At 45.3% G+C, this 17,973-nt stretch overlaps 1 protein-coding gene across 1 annotated transcript in view; it reads right to left on the bottom strand.

Moving 5' to 3' along the window:
- Positions 1-5,972, bottom strand: part of scrn1 (secernin 1) — a 56,747-nt gene extending 50,775 nt beyond the window's left edge. The window contains exon 1 of the mRNA XM_033047348.1: positions 5,903-5,972. The gene's annotated coding sequence lies outside the window, so the exon portion shown is untranslated. The remainder of the gene's footprint in view (positions 1-5,902) is intronic.
- Positions 5,973-17,973: the final 12,001 nt, after the last annotated feature.

The raw sequence follows: 17,973 nt of genomic DNA, 5'->3' as shown, positions 1-17,973 counted from the left end.
TAACTGCATCTAGTCTTCAGGCGTATTGGAACCAAGGGAGGAGCAAGGGGAAGATATCACAGTTATACTGAGATGACTAAGGCGTGGTTAGTGGTATTGAGGTAGCTACATTATAGGTTGCATGCATAAACCATCTACACTGAAACAATTACATTCAATTGACAAACACGGCTGATTTCATACAAATAGGGCATAAAGTGCTGCACATTTGCTAACAAACTAAAAATTGATAATTATATCGGTAAAGCAACTTTTGCAAAGTCTGCAGTTTGTTCTCAATGTCTAGCAAATCTTTGATTCTGCATGCAAAGAAAGAAATGCAAACCATTTGTGCACATAAAGCTCCACCATTACAATCATTGCTTCCCCCCCCCCCCCAAAAAATAAAATCATCCAACGAGTCAGGTAATTCCTGAGAATATTATCCTCCAATGGATTGATTATTGTTAAGTTTATCATGCTCACGTAGCTTCCCAAACATAGATCTTCAGATCATCTAAGTAAGTCGCAAATTTACAAATATATTGTACATTCCCAAAAGGTTTCTGTAAGTGCACCACCAATACTCTGTGTGACAGTCCTTCGATGTTTGGCCAATAAATCAATAGACAATAGATAATAGGTCAGGGCTCGAAATTAACGGTTGCCCGGGTGCCATTGACCACCCAAAGTGCCGCCAGGCAACCTAAACGGCGAGTCATTTTGCCCGGCATGGCACTGTAGATACTGGTTTATACCGATAGACACAAAAAACTGAAGTAACTCAGCAGGTCAGGCAGCATCTCTGGAGAAAAGAAATGTGACATTTCGTGTCAGTGACGGCTGTATTGCGGGGCAAAGATACTAGGTGCATGGTGACGAAGGGTCAGAGCAAATGACGTGCCCCGTACAGCGGCAGCAGCCCCCCCCCCCCCATCTATTCATCACCCTACCCACCTCGCATTGATTCTCCTGCATTGATTTGCCGTTCGATTGTCACTGCTACCGTTGACACGTTATTACAGAATTCATTTTAATGGCAAATCAATGCTCTTAATATGGAGTATCAGTACTGTAGTTATTTAATGAGCAACATTCACACCTATACGTTGGATTTATCCCAGTTTTACTTCTACAGTCGGTCATATACATCACAAATTTGGTCAGGAGATATTTCAGTTGAAATTTTCACGTTAATTCTGAAGTGGGAATGATGGAAACAGCGTTTATCAATAATTGTTTTTAAATCTGGTGCGTACAAACTGGGCATCTTCATTGCTGTTCACAACACGTATATCTAATCTGAATGTCCGGTAATGTGGCGTTTAGACACCTTTAAACATATTACCAAAGAACATTTGCTGCAGTTATGTCCTTCGGCCATCTCTTGTCAGTTAGTGTAATGTTTAACCTGTTAGATGGGTATAATCGGTTTTAACAGCTATTATCATAAAATTTATTTAGAAATTTCCTTGCAACCTGTATGTGGGAAACCACATGTGCCAATTGCAATAATGACCCATGCTATGGCCATGTCATGGTAATTTTTCGGTCCTTCACAGAAAACATGCTTGCGTCAATCTGTAGTGTGCATGGTTAAGAATATATGTTACCATGGTCCGGGATTTATTGACACATACGCTGAATAATCCGATGACATTTTTGTTTGGAAGTGGAAAGAACTAATAGAAATTGCATTAATTGCAATGTGTAAAAAAAGTTGAGATATTATATTATAATTTTGCTGCATGTCATTGTGGTATATATCATGTCTTGATTGGTGAATATGTTTAGTTTGTGAGTTATTTGAAGCAGAAATGATATGTGAATGTAGTCAAAAGTGCTGGAGAAACTCAGCAGAAGCGGCAGCATCTATGGAGTGAGGAAATAGGCAACATTTCAGGCCGAAACCCTTCTTCAGACTGATGGGTTTTAGCCTGAAACATTGCCTATTTCCTTGGCTCCGTAGATGCTGCCGCACCTGCTGAGTTTCTCCAGCACTTTTGGCTTCCTTCAATTTTCCAGCATCTGCAGTTCCTTCTTGAACATAATATGTGAATGCTTCATTGAGCATAATTCCGACTGGTAACTACGCACTTCGTCCGAGTACATTATCGCACGCGTCATGCAAACCGCCTTAAATGACCACCTAAACTGCCATTTGGCAACCTAAAAAGCTGTCAAGGTTGCCCGGCTGGCAACAGGGGGGAAAAGCTAAGTGAGAGCCCTGTAGGTGCAGTAGGCCATTTGGCCCTTCGAGGCAGCACCGCCATTCAATGTGTTCATGGCTGATCATCCCCAATCAGTACCCCGTTCCTGCCTTCTCCCCATATCAGGGCACAAAATTAACAGTTGCCTGGTTGCTAATGGCCACCTAAAGTCCCGCCGGGCAACCTAAAAGTCGTATCATTTTGCCTGGCTTGATAAGACACAAAAAACTGGTGTAACTCAGCGGGTCAGGCAGCATCTCTGGAGAAAAGTAACAAGTGAAGTTTCGGGTCGGCGACGGCTGTAGTGCGGGGTGACAGAGGGTCGGAGTGAATGATGGGCCCCGCACAGCAGCGGCGACGGCTCCACCTCTTCCCGCTCCCCCTCCACAGCGGCCGCTGCGTGCCACTCCGCCAATGGCTATAACTGTTTTTAAAACAAACCTCCCGCACGCCAAGGCCGGGAGGAGGGAGCAAGGGGGAGGCCCCCTTCCACTGTCTGAAGCATCTGCACCGCTCGGCACCGCATCTTCCTGTTGGCTGGCGGAGGAGGGGAGGCGGTGGCGAGGAGATCCCAACTGCCTCCCCCTTTGGCGGTGGCACATGGCGTTGAACAGGGACGGCCAAGGCAGCGGGGAGATTGATGCCAGTGTTGTCCGAGGAGCGCTGACCTTCCTTCCTCCCCACCTCCTCTGCCCCTTCCCCTCTCTCTCTCTTTTGTACGCCCCCTCCACCCACCTTATCCTGGGACCCCTCCTCTCCAGCTCGCACTGATCCCCATTCCCGCCTCTATTCAGTCCTCACTGACATCCCCTGTGCTCCCCTCCCCATCTACTCCCCTCCCCCCATTTATTCATCCTGCACTGATCTCCCTATCCACCTCACATTGATTCTCCTGCCACCCCCCCATCCATCCTACACTGGTCCCCCAATTAATCCTGCACTGACCCCCCTTTCCATCCACCCTGCACTGCAACTCCCATTCATCCTGCACTGATCTTCCCATTCATCCTGCACTGATCCCCCATCCATCCTGTACTGATCCCCCCATTCATCCTGTAGTGAGTCCCCCATTCATCATGCACAGACCCCCGATCCACAATGTACTGACCCACCCCCCCATCCATCCTGTACTGATCCCCCCCCCATCCATCCCCCGCGCCCGCATGAGGCATTTTGACACCTTTAAATATATTGCTAAAAGAACATTTGCTGCAGTTATGTCCTTTGCCCATCTTAGTTAGTGTAATGTTTAACCTGTCAGATGGATATAGTCGGTTTTAACAGCTACTATCATAAAATGCCTTTAGAAATTTCCTTGCAACCTGGATATTTTGTTGTGGATACATTATGTGGGAAGCAAGAGTGTTTATGTACCAATAGCAATAATGACCCATGTTATGGCCATGTCATGGTAATTTTCGGTCCTACACAGAAAACATGCTTGCATCATTCTGTAGTGTGCATGGTTAAGCATATATGTTACCATGGTCCAGGATTTATTGACACAGGTTGATCATACGCTGAATAATCCAATGATATTTTTGTTTGGAAGTAGAAAGAAATAATAGAAATTGCATTCATTGCAACGTGTAAAAAGAGTTGAGATACTGTATTACAATTTTGCTGCATGACATTGTGGTATATATCATGTCTTGATTGGTGAATATGTTTAGTTTGTGTATTTGAAGCAGAAATAATATGTGAATGCTTCATTGAGCATAATTCCGACTGGTTACTACGCACTTCGTCCGAGCACATTATGACACGCGTCATGCAAACCGTTAAATGACCACCTAAACTGTCATTAGGCAACCTAAAAAGCTGCCTAGGTTGCCCGACTGGCAACAGAGGAAAAAAGTTAAGTGAGAGCCCTGCATATCCCCTGACTCCACTATCTTTAAGAGCCCTATCTAGCTTTCTCTTGAAAGTATCCAGAGAACCGGTCTCCACCGCCCTCTGAGGCAGAGAATTCTAGACTCATAACTCTCTGTGAGAAAAAGTGTTTCCTCGTCTCCGTTCCAAATGGCTTACCCCTTATTCTTAAACTGTAGCCCCTGATTCTGGACTCCCCCAACATCGGGAACATGTTTCCTGCCTCTAACGTGTCCAAACCCTTAATAATCTTATATGTTTCAATAAGATTCCCTCTCATCCTTATAAACTCCAGAGTATACGAGCCCAGCTGCTCCATTCTCTCAGCATATGACAGTCCCGCCAGCCCTGGACCTTGTAAACCTACGCTGCACTCCCTCAATAGCAATAATGTCCTTCCTCAAATTAGGGGACCAAAACTGCACACGATACTCCAGGTGTGGTCTTACTAGGGCCCTATACAACTGCAAAAGGACCTCTTTGCTCCTTTCCTCACCTACTCTTGCTATAAAGGCCAACATGCCATTCGCTTTCTTCACTGCCTGCTGTCCCTTCACTGCCTGCATGTTTACCTTGACCGATGAACAAGGACCCCCAGATCCGTTTGTACTTCCCCTTTTCCCAACTTGACATCATTTAGACAGTAATCTGCATTCTTGTTTTTGCTACCAAAGTGGATAACCTCACAATTATCCACATCTGCGCACTCGCCCAACCTGTCCAAGCCACCCTGCGTTCTCATATCAACCTCCTCACAGTTCACACTTCCGCCCAGCTTTGTGTCATCTGCAAATTTGCTAATCTCCAGAAATCTGTTATTGGGAATGGCAAATTCCAAGAAGTTTGAAAACAATTGACATAAAATTGATTCAAAAGAAAAATCACGTTCCCCTGCTCCATTTTCAATGTTTCAGCATAGGAAAATGCAGAGCTTCGTTTCTTGCTTGTGTCCTAGAATTAAAGGCTTTTTGGCAACGTGTCAAATGATATTAAATGTTTGTTAATCATGCATCGTGGCAGGTGGAGGTGTAATACAACATGCTGAATGCAATACATTTCATAAATAATACATAGCGCCTCCATTGCCAACACCTTCACTGCTGGGGTGTGATGCAGTTGACTCTGAATTCTGTTTTTAGCTGGTCTCATCACCGGAGTAGCAGTTCACAGCAGACAATGAAAGGGACTGGGACAATGAAAGTGGCAGGAACTGAGGGGGTGGACGATGGTGAAGAGCTTAGAGCGATAGACAATGTTTTAAAACTGGGGAAGGGTAAAGCGTGGAATTATCAACGAGAAGTGAACAACTGCCATGTTGGTCAATCAATTACCCCAAGATTCAGCACAGAAGGGTGGGGCACCTGTGGGATGGACGGCAGCTTCCAAACACAACACAGCCGGCACCGAGGCAAATCGTGCTGGAAGCAGGGTCGGTACACTCAGCACATAGAAAATGCAATATTTTAACATCCCGTATTCTCTACATTGCCCACACTCCGCAATGCATTTGTTTTAAATCGTTTTACGACCAATAATAAAAATTAATAAACCGTACCCCGAACATTCCCCACCCATCTTCACTTTCCGCTTTATAACGGACACAGTCACCAGGGCCAAATGAAATGAAATCAAAGCAAAGCGAGCAGTTCTTCCCGCTACAGCTGGTAGCCTGGGGCCATCTAACTCTATCCTGGGAAGCAGGCGGCAGCAGCAGCCTCCGCCACCCGCGCCTCTGCCACAACCACCGCCCATGGAGAGGGTGGCGGCTACTTGCTGAGAGTGGACTTTATTGCGCTGCTGCTGCTACTGTTGTTGCTGCTACTGCTACTGCTGCTACTTACCTGCAACGGGCTCCGCGTCTCCTCAGCGCAGAGCAGCAGCCGGCTGGCGGTCACGTGAGCCGAGCCCGGGTGGCGGGGAGACGGCGCGGCGAGCGGGGCGGGGCGGGGCGGGGAGGGTCAGACTATGGTTCTTTACCCATTTACTAACGTTCACCTTCACTACACCAACGTTTTCTCATTCACAAATACATTTAATAAGTAAAAGCAAATGATCTTTTGGGAATTCTGGTTTTGCGATAGGCGAGCCGGGGGTTTGCAGGAGGCAGCAACCAAAGTGTCGTTCTGCAACTGCAAGCCGGCAGCGCCGTTTGCTGCAACAGGGATGACAAGATCAGGCGGAGCATGAACGTGAACGCTCACAGTATTTTACCCAGGGTAGAGGATTCTAGAGCTAGAGGGCATAGGTTTAAGGTGAGAGTTTCAAGAGGAATCTCAAGGGCAACTTCCGCAGGTAGTTAGTACTTGGATGTACTAGAGGAGGTACAGTTTTGGCCCACTGAGCCACGCAGACCAGTGATCACTAGTACTCTAGTTCTGTCCTCCACAAGAGACAATTTACAGGGTCCTCCCAGTCATCACCTTTCACCCCACCAGCCATGCATACAGCACATAATCCTCCGACATTTTCGTCACCTCCAACGGGATCCCACCACGAGCCACATCTTCCCATCTCCACCCCTTTCCGCGACTCCCTGGTTAACTCACCCCTTCCCACCCAAACCATCCCCTCCCCAGATACTTTCCCCCTCCCCAGATACTTTCCCCCTCCCCAGATACTTTCCCCCTCCCCAGATACTTTCCCCTGCAACCTCAGGAGAGGCAACACCCAGAGCTGCCAACATTGGGTGAGAGTTGAGAATGAGAAATTGCATACCTCCAGAGATGCTGCCTGTCCCGCTGAGTTATTCCAGTTTTTTGTGTCTATCTTCAGTTTAAACCAGCACCTGCAGTTCCTTCCTACACTCTTTGTTAAGCGAAACGTCCTATTCTCATAATATTATTCACCTCAACTAAATCTTTTCTTCACCTCTGTTGCTGCAGAGAATACAACTCCAGTTATCAAATCTTCAAAGTAAAAAAAATAATATTCCAGCCCTGCCAACATCTTCATAAATCGCCCCTGGGTCCTCTTCAGAGCAATTGCACCCTTTCTACAATGTGTCATAGTCTTACAATATGGAAACAGGCACTTCATCCCAACTTTTTCTGCTGTCAAGATGCCCCAACTAAACTAGCCCCATTTATCCGCATTTGGCCCATATCCCCTTAAACCTTTCCTGTCCACGTACCTGTCCAAATGTCTTTTAAACACTGTCATTTTACCTGCCTACTTCACTTGGCAGCACTTTCCATATACCCACCATCCTCTGTGGAAATGTTGTCCCTCAGGTTCCTATTAAATCATTCCTCTCTCACTTTAAACCATAGCAATGTTACAAAATTTTGAGATGAAAAAAATCAAGTCTGCAATTTATCCCATTAGATAAAGCATAAAACAAAGTTTAATTTTACACCTAATTCATTTTCATATCTTCAGTATTAAAAAAGTTATGGTCATTTTCATACTCAGAAATTAGCATCTTGTTCCCTATTGCTTTTCCATTGACAACTCAAAAGCTGTGATCAAGGACAGTCAAAAGCCCATAACTTTCTTAAACTTGTCCTGATATATGGGAGTGAGGGAATTCCCAAGTTTGGTTAGTTGGGATTTATTGGTCGTCTGAACTAATTTCAGAGCCCCGACATTCCCTCTCCTTCTATCCCTCAGTTTAAACCAGCCTCTGCAGTTACTTCCGATATATATATATATATATTACACACACACTGAACATTTTTTTCTTGTTTATTATATTATGGACAGTGCTGTGTTTACTCAGTACTACTGCAAGTAGGAATTTCAGGATAGTGTTAGTGTGCGGGGATTGCTCACTTCAGGTAGCCCCGGCATTCCCCTCTCTCTCTCTCTCTCTCACCAGCTTGTTCTCACCCAACAATGGCCTGTTTCCTTTATCATTGTTACTTTTTTTGCATCTTTTATTCACTGTTCTTTACATCATCACCCATATCTCTCCCGTGACTTTCAGTCGGAAGGGTCTCGACCCGAACCTCTACTAATCCGATTATTATTATTATCAGAACAATAAAATAATATTATCTAATTTATATTTTGTGATCATCTTTTAAATGGTGAATTGTAAATGTAAAATGTGATCTTGGGAGTACATAATATTTTCTGTGGTATTCATAGCACAATAATGATAAAAAAATTTTGATTGCACCTATAAATATGCATACAATATTATATTACAGTTAATATGTACCGAGAGCAAATTTTTGTTCCAATGCTTCAAATTTTTGTTCCACTTATCCCATGCCCCTGGATATTCCAGATTAATAAATTAAAATTTTGTCAACTAATTACAAATCAGGCTAATTACAAATCAATAACATTAGCCAACTGAAACACGAAGCGCCGAGCATTGGGATCCAGACATCACGGACAACTGGCCTCAGTTCCCTGCTCATATCTGGCAGTGCTCTCCGTCTGAACCAGAGGCGTTTTTGAAAGTGGGGAGGGCTGAGCGATCACTGATCACTGACGTTGGGGGTAACTGGCGAGGGTGGAGCGAGTGAGCGGGGGAAGGGTGTGGGAGGGGGTACCCCCTCCTATGGTTGGGATATTTTGAAATTTAATATATTAAATATAATTTCAATGTATTTTGTTTGAAGTAGTTTTAAGAGGTAACTTTTTAAGGGGTAACTTTTTCCACACAAAGGGTGGTGGGTGTATGGAACAAGCTGCCAGAGGAGGTAGTTGAGGCAGGGACTATCCCAGCATTTAAGAAACAGTTAGACTGATACATGGATAGGACAGGTTTGGAGGGATATGGACCAAAAGCAGGAAGTGTATCTGGGGCATGTTGGCGGGTGTGGGCAAGTTGGGCCGAAGGGCCTGTTTTCACACTGTATCACTCTATGACTACATTATACCTCCATGTTGCATGAATGCTTCAAAATCAAGTGGTGGAGTTTTATTGCCATATACTCAAGCATAGAAACATAGAAAATAAGTGCAGGAATAGGTCATTCGGCCCTTCGAGCCAGCACTGCCATTCAATATGATCATGGCTGTTCATCTAAAATCAGTACTTCTATCCTGTTTTTTCCCCATATCCCTTGATTTCGCTAGCCCCAAGAGCTAAATGTAACTCTCTTGAAAACATCCAGTGAATTGGCCTCCACTGCCTTCTGGGGCAGAGAATTCTACAGATTCACAACTCTCTGGGTGAAGAAAGTTTGTCCTCATCTCAGTCCTAAATGGCCAACCCCTTATACTTCAACTGTGTGACCTCTGGTTCTGAACTCCCCCAACATAGGGAACATTTTTCCTGCAGTTACAGTATGTGAAAATCTAGCAGGCAAGCAGGATGCTTTCTGCAACCATCCCCATTTAAAGGCCACTATCTTCCACCGCTTCTACCCAGTGCTTGGTACCTACTTCCAGCAGCCACTGTGTTCAAAAGGCTGAAGAAGGGTTTCGGCCCGAAACGTCGCCTATTTCCTTCGCTCCATAGATGCTGCTGCACCCGCTGAGTTTCCCCAGCAATTTTGTGTACCTTCCAGCAGCCACTGGTTGTCCTCCAGGATGCACCGAGCCGCAGTCTGATCCATGCCAGTCACCAGGGCGAATTCGGCGCAGATACTTTCATGGCAGCGGCGCAACGCTTCCAACGCCTCCAACGGCCCGGGACTCTTGCACTGAGGCTGCTCCATGGCCGGCGCTGCAGTGAACGACTCACCAGCCCGGCAAACAATCGTCAGCCCCGACTCCCCGTCCACATCTGCCGCCGCCTCTGCTTCTGCTTCCATCCCTCCCTCCCTCCGACAGGGTGTGAGAAATTTGTGATCAGCGTGAGAGTGTGAGAATCGGGCCAAATGCATGATTCTCACTCTCAATGCATGAGAGTTGGCAGCTCTGCTATAACTAGAGTGAATACTGTCAAGTCATACAGCACAGAAACAGGCTCTGGTCCACAGAAACCATGATGCCCATCACACCCATGTACACTAATTCTGCATTAATTCCATTTAATTTTTGCCACATTCTCATCAATGCTTCTCATATGCTTCTCCTCCTCAGACCGGAGGAGGAGCCATCTTGGTGAATGGCTGCTAGCCAGCAGCCGTCCGTTTTAAATCCGTTTTTTTATCGTTTTTAGTGAGTCCTGTTTTTTGTTTGTAGGGGATATGGTCTTTTTAATGTGGGGGGTAGGTGTAAACTTTATTTCTAGGTCCCTACCTGGTCGGTGTGGCAGCCTTTTCTCCGGGCTGCCCGTCGACCCGTCCTCGTGGCCTACCTGCGGGCTTGGAGCACCGTTTCCTGGCGGGGACCGCCCAGCACCTCGGCCTCGGCAGCGGCACAGCATTGGAGCGCTGGAGCGGAGCGGGCGACGCCTTGCCTGGGTCGCCGCGCTGGAGCGACGCGCTGGAGCTCTGGCGAGCTGGACCGCCGAGAGCAACATCTCCGGGCTGCGGGTCTGCGGAGCGGAGAGGCGGCGTGCGGCGAGGCGGCGTGCGGAGAGGCGGCGGAGCGGAGCGGGCGGCGCCGACTTTTTCATCGGGAGCCTGGGAGCTCCAAACCGGCGCGGCCTTGTCGGCTTCGGCAGCCGCGGGCTCCAACCAGGAAGCGGCCGTTCCAGGTGGCCCAGCCGCCGAAAGGACACTCCCGACGCCGGGGCAAGACCACCCGGTGAGAACGGCCAGGGACATCGGGCCTCCGTAGAGGCAATTGCGGTGGCCTCATAAGGCCTGACTTTGGGGTGAACATGGGGTGGGGACTGGACATTGTGCCTTCCCCCACAGTGCTACCCACTGTGGGGGGATGATTTTTTTGTCTAATTGTAGTCCTGTAGGTCTGTGTCCAAGATGGCTGCCGTGAAGAGAGAGTGGACGCTGGCGCGCTTTGGCTGCCGCTGCTCCCTCTTCACACTGTGTTTTTGATTTTCTGTTTTTGGATTGAATTCTGTTTTTAATTTGTGTCTCTGTGATGTCTTTATTACTTGTTATATTCCGATTATATGTTCCGATTACTATGTAAGGTGTCCTTGAGATGTCTGAAAGGCGCCCATTAAATAAAATTTATTATTATTATTATTATATGTTACTGCTCAACTACACACCAAGGATAATGAACCTGTTAGCCCACAAAAGAGGAAACCGGAGCCCCCAGAGGAAACTCACAGTCACAGGGAGACTCGGCATAGACAGCATCAGAGGTCAGGATTGAGCCTAGCATACTGGAGGTGTGAGGCAGCAGCTCCACTAGTTGCATCACTCTGTCTAGGTATGTTGCAAAGCCTACCTGAAGTGTGGTTGAAAATCTGCCGCTGCGGGTGTGCGCGATTTTGGCGCCGTTTAGAGGGGGCGGGTTTAAAACGCGATTTTCTCTAGGCTGTTCAAATCGAAAATGTTCAGCCTAGTTAATTATTAACGAAAAATCGCTGGAAGACCCCGTCGCAAAAGCTATTATTAGGTTTAAAGGCCTTGAATAATAGTTATAGTAGTTTAAAAATCAATCTCTAAACCCGCGACCGCCAGCAACCGCAGGGTCTCATAAAGCAAATATCTGAAGGTATGCTGTATATTTTTACATTAAAAAGGGCTTCTAAAGATCCCTTTATACAAAGTTTAATATTGCGAGTAGCTCAATTTGGGCCCATTATATCCCGCAGTATTTTTCTGGGCATTTGGGGGCACAAATCTACCGCAATGTGAACGTTCTAAACCAGCGCGTTCCACAGGGACCCACTAGAAAGCTGATTTAAATGGGCATTTATTTACAGCAATTAAACACTAAATTCCTTCCATTTGGCCTATAAATTAATGTAAATGAGATTTTAAAATCATGTTTTATTGTGAATTATTTGTGAATATTATTTGGACATTTAGGCTATTTAAAAATGTTAATCATTTATTAAGAAATGGATAGATGTTTAGAACTAGTAATTGAAGTCTGAAATTAGCTACAATTAGGTAACTAACTAATTATATGCTTTAATTTCAGGTCATCCAAGTAAGATTATTTTATATTTGTTTCAGAATGCTTCAATCTATGATAACTGAAAATTTCATTCAGTTCTCTTAATTTTTAAGAAAGTTATGGGCTTTTGACTGTTCACGATCACAGCTTTTTTGTTATGTCCATAGAAAATCAATAGGGAACAAGATGCTAATTTCCCAGTATGAAAATGGCCATAACTTTTTAAATACTTGAGATATGAAAGTGAATTAGGTGTCAAATTAAACTTATTTTTATGCTTTATCTGATGGGATAAATTACAGACTTGATTTTTTAAATCTCAAAATTTTGTAACATTGCTACTCTGTCACCCCAGATACTTGGATCACTTCTGATTTGGATGCTGCAATAGGGGAAATAGTGGGAGCTGTCAAAATTGTTGAACTTAATTTAACTGAAGCTACCTCTTCATCTGTAGCATCTTCCCAATTGAGACTGCAGCAGAATTTCATTTTAATTTGTTTAATTACCTCAGGCTAACTGGAACAATTCTTCATTTGAATGTTAATTTAGCGTTTGTTTTTAGTACATTGATATACTACAGCATTGTCTTTGCTTTTGAAACCCCCAATATTATTGCAACTTGCTTTATCACACTGTGGTGCACATATGTTACAGTTTTATGCTCGTGACTTTATGATTAGACATGGTTCTCCTATCCATGGAAAAATCTACTGAATGTGGCAAAATTAATTTGATCTCATCAGTGCACTACTATGCATTAATTACATTGGAGAAAAAATGTGATTTGGAATGGTGAGATAATTTCACGAAGGATCGTTCAACTGCACAGCTGAACCAAAGATTTACAAGAAAAATAGAGAACAATTTAGTTCATCCAATTAGCTGGAATTGCTTAGATTCCTTGTTCAGTTCCTTGAAACTTTGATTTTAATGGCCATTTCTCTCTCCCTCTCCACACACTCTCCCCTCTCTCTCTGTCTCTCACACCTCTCTCTCTCATCTCTCTCTCCTCCTCTCTCCTCTCTCTCCTCCTCTCTCCCCCATTTCTCCCTCCCACCTCACTCTCCCCCTTGCTCTCTCTCCCCTCTCTCTTTCTCCTCTGTCTCTGTCTATTTGCCCCTCATCTCTCTCTCTTTCCCCCATTTCTCTCTTTCCCCCTCTCTCCCTTCCCCCTCTCTCTTTTACCTTCCCTCTCTCTCTCCCATTCTCTCCTACCCTCTCCTCCCTCTCCACCCCCTTTCTCTTCCCTCTTTCTTCCCTCTCACCCTCTCTCTTTTCCCCCTCCTCACCCACCTCACTCTCCCCTCTCTCTCTCCCCTACCTCTCTCCCCCCATCTCCCTCTTCTCTCTCTCCATTCACTCCCCTCTGTTTCTCCCCTCTGTCTCCTCTCACCCCCTCTCTCTCCACTGTCCTTCGGCACAGAGACTCGCGGCAGTGGCAGCGGCGCAACGCTTCCGACGCCTCCGACGGCCCAGGACTCTTGCACTGCTCCATGGCTGGAACTGCAGCTAGTGACTCGCCAGTCCCGCAAACACTCACCAGCCCCGACTCCCCGCATCTGTATCCGCCCGCTGCTTCCATCCCTCCCTCAGCCCCGGCTCTCCAACACCCGCGGACCATGCAGTTTATCTGAGTTTTGACATTTTCGTTGATCACAGAATTTCTCACCACAGAACGTGTGAAATTTCTGATCAGCGTGAGGGTGTGAGAGTTTATTCAAATGCGTGATTCTCACGCTCAAAGCGTGAGAGTTGGCAGCCCTGAACACCTGTCCTCATACCTCTTCCCTCGACTCTGTCCAAGGACCCCAACAGTCTTTTCAAGTGAGCAGAGGTTCATTTGTACTTCCTCCAACCTCATCTACTGTATCTGCTGTTCCAGGTGTGGACTCCAATATATCAGAGAAAACAAGTGCAGGCTCGGCGAACATTTCGCTGAACACCTCCGCTCAGTTCGCCTAAACCTACATGATCTCCCGTTTGCTAAACATTTTAACTCCTTCTCCTATTCCCAGACTGACCTTACTGTCCTGGGCCTCCTCCACTGTCACTGTCCAGCACAAATTGGAGGAACAGCACCTCATATTTTGCTTTGGCCGCTTACACCCCAGCGGTATAAATATTGACTTCTCTAACTTTAAGTAACCCTTGCTTTCCCTCGCTCTCCATCCCCCCTTCCCAGTTCTCCGAGTAGTCTGACTGTCCTCTGATTACACTGCATCTCTGTTTGCTTTGTTGTCACCTTCTCCTAGCCAACAGTGGTCTATTTTACATTTTTCTTCAGCTTCATCTCTTTTGATCTCCTACACTTCCATATCTCTGAAACTCCTTCTCCTCTGATGCTCAGTCTGAAGAAGGGTCTCGACCCAAAACAACACCTATTCCTTCTATCCTGAGATGCTGCCTATCCTGCTGAGTTAAAGAATTAAAGATGAAAATGAGAGCCAGGGGGCCTTGGTTGGGATGCCAGAAAAAAGGGTACTCTGTAAAAAGTAGATGTTGTAAAAATCATCATGTGCATTTTTGTTCATTTATTTTCACTCCTCACTGAACATATAGACAGCTGGTTGAGAAGTAACTTACTCCTCAATGAACCAATGTTATTGTTGAAAAATAGAAGAACCAAACTTAGGATGTTAATTTCTAAATATAGCTGCATTTGAACCACTGTGACATTACCAGCACACTGCCAACATCACAGTTTGGTTTAAGTTTAGGTATATTATTGTCACGTACCAAGGTACAGTGAAAAGCTTTGATTTGCATGCTATCCAAACAGATCAGGCATACCCATACAACTTAAGTAGAACAGATGGAGTAAAGGTGGAGATAGAGAGTGCAGTGTATAGTTCTCAGCATTGTAGTGCATTGTAACGCATCAGTTCATTTGACAAAGTCCAATATCTTCCATGGAATAGAGGTATAACAAACGGTATCCTAGCTTATGGAAGGACTGTTTAGAAAACTGTTATTGGAGAGGAAGAAGCTGTTCAATAATCTGGCAGTGAGCGTTTTCAAGCTCCTGTACATTGTGTATTGGTTCCTTTAATTCCATATCCTTGCAACTCTCTTCTCGTCTATAGAGCTGATTGTAATTATGCAATTTTACCCTTGCTCTGCTTAGTATACAAATGATGCACAGGTCTGAGTGCTTCGGTAGGAATTGTGTGCACAAGGTAACTTTGGAATGGTTTAAACACATGAGGCACAGCCGAGTGTGTTTTAGACCATTCCAAAGTTACCGCGTGCACACAATTCCACTGAAGCACGAAATAGACCTGTGTATCATCTGTTTTATAGAATGGGGGAAAAAAAGTAAAATAAAAATTTGGTATTTTCCAAATCATGCGTCTGGTAATTACACATGATATCGGTTTTCTGGCCAGTAAAAATAATTACACGGTACAGCAGCGGCTTTTAGCGAATCAGATCGCAGAGATTCTTAGACCCATTCTATAATAAATTATGTCCGTCAAATTGGCAAAAAGGTATAAACTCAACCTGCCATTTTATAAATTTTAAGCTGTTCATTTAATCTCATCAATAAAAATAGCAATTCCTCCTGGCCAGTGCTGCATATTATAGATCTTAATTAAAATAAACATTTTTCATGCACTGTATCTATATTACTAAAACTCTGATCGTGGCCGCTTTTGGCCCACTGTGCTGCGATGTCCGACAGAACGCCGCCACCTACGACCGTCATTTTTGGCCACCTCGCTCAGAGCCCCCCTCCGCCTTATGGGTGCGGAGGATTTTTCCCATCGATGACAAATCAGAGAGATATAAATGTATTTAAAAAAATCACCATTCTCTCTGCTGCCCCTGTTGGAGGTAGGGGGAGGGACTATAAAACAAGGAAGTGGTGTGCCTCACCCAGTCTCTGGAAGATGGATAAAGCCAAGGGTCACGTCTCTCTGAGCTCTGAATAACACTGAACACATGTCTACACAACTGTGAGTCCCCTAAATGTGGTTTGAAAATGAAAATAAGGTTTGTTTGAAGTAAAAAGGCACTGCCTGAAATGGTTGTTTGGGTGCTTTGGCTTGAAGTTGAAAGGCACTACTTATGGCAAATGGTGGCTTGGGTGCTTTGACTTGAAGTTGAAAGGCACTACTTATTGCAAATGGTGGCTTGGGAGCTTTGGTTTAAAGTTGAAAGGCACTATTTACTGCAAATGGTGGCTTGGGAGCTTTGGCTTCAAGTTGAAAGGCACTACTTACTGCAAATGGTGGCGTGGGTGTTTTGGCTTGAAGTTGAAAGGCACGACTTACTGCAAATGGTGGCTTGGGAGCTTTGGCTTGAAGTTGAAAGGCACTACTTACTGCAAATGGTGGCTTGGGTGTTTTGCTTGGTTGAAAGGCACAACTTACTGTACATGGTGGCTTGGGTGCTTTGGCTTGAAGTTGAAAGGCACTAGTTACTGCAAATGATGGCTTGGATGCTTTGGCTTGAAGTTGAAAGGCATTACTTACTGCAAAAGGTGGCTTGGGTGCTTTGGCTTGAAGGTGAAAGGCACTACTTACTGCAAATGGTGGCTTGGGAGCTTTGGCTTGAGGTTGAAAGGCACTACTTACTGCAAATGGTGGCTTGGGTGCTTTGCTTGAAATTGAAAGGCACTACTTACTGCGAATGGTGGCTTGGTGCTTTGGCTTGAACTTGAAAGGCACTAGTTACTGCAAATGGTGGCTTGGGTGTTTTGGCTTGAAGTTGAGAGGCACTACTTAATGCAAATGGTGGCTTGGGAGCTTTGGCTTGAAGTTGAAAGGAACTACTTACTGCAAATGGTGGCTTGAGTGTTTTGCTTGAAGTTGAAAGGCACTACTTACTGCACATGGTATCTTGGGTGCTTTGGCTTGAAGTTAAAAGGCACTACTTACTGCAAATGGCGGCTTGGATGCTTTGGCTTGAAGTTGAAAGGCACTACTTACTGCAAATGGTGGCTTGGGTGCTTTGGCTTGAAGTTGAAAGGCACTACTTACTGCAAATGGTGGCTTGGGAGCTTTGGCTTGAGGTTGAAAGGCACTACTTACTGCAAATGGTAGGTTGGGTGCTTTGCTTGAAATTGAAAGGCACTACTTACTGCAAATGGTGGCTTGGGTGCTTTGGCTTGAAATTGAAAGGCACTACTTACTGCAAATGGTGGCATGAAGTTGAAAGGCACTACTTACTGCAAATGGTGGCATGAAGTTGATAGGCACTACTTACTGCAAATGGTGGCGGGTGATTTGGCTTGAAGTTGATAGGCACTTCTTACTGCAAATGGTGGCTTGGGTGCTTTGGCTTGAAGTTGAAAGGCACTACACTGCAAATGATGGCATGAAGTTGAAAGGCACTACTTACTGCAAATGGTGGCTTGGGTGCTTTGGCTTGAAGTTGATAGGCACTACTTACTGCAAATGGTGGCTTGGGTGCTTTGGCTTGAAGTTGAAAGGCACTACTTACGGTAAATGGTGGCTAGGGTGCTTTGGCTTGAAGTTGTAAGGCACTACTTACTGCAAATGGTGGCTTGGGTGCTTTGGCTTGAAGTTGAAAGGCACTACTTACTGCAAATGGTGGCTTGGGTGCTTTGGCTTGAAGTTGAAAGGCATTACTTACTGCAAATGGCGGCTTGGGTGCTTTGGCTTGAAGTTAAAAGGCACTACTGCAAATGTACTTACTCCCTGTTTGCACTGTATATTGATTTTAGATAAAACGCTACCACTTACGGCTGTGATTTTTGGCCATCTTACTCAGTCCCCCCCCTCCGCTGAGCAGCTGCAGAGAATTCTTCCCATCAATGAAAAATGAAAGTGTTATTAGTGTTTAAAAAATGTTGAGAATCTCTCTCCTGTCAATCATACCCTGTAAGCCACACCTTTTCCGGTGGGAGGGGGAGGGGTTATAAAACCCGGAAGTGTGGGTGTGGCTCAGTCTCTGCATGATGGGGGAGGGAGAGGTCATGACTCTGTCTGAGCTGTGAATCAACTGAACACACTGAATGTCTACTGAACTGTGAGTTTGGTGTTTTGTGTGGTTTTATGGTGGT

This window comes from Amblyraja radiata, chromosome 2 (assembly GCF_010909765.2).
Source record: "Amblyraja radiata isolate CabotCenter1 chromosome 2, sAmbRad1.1.pri, whole genome shotgun sequence".
Taxonomy (NCBI): Eukaryota; Metazoa; Chordata; class Chondrichthyes; order Rajiformes; family Rajidae; genus Amblyraja; species Amblyraja radiata.
The sequence above is the reverse complement of the archived record's forward strand: the minus strand, read 5'-3'. Positions and strand labels throughout refer to the sequence as shown.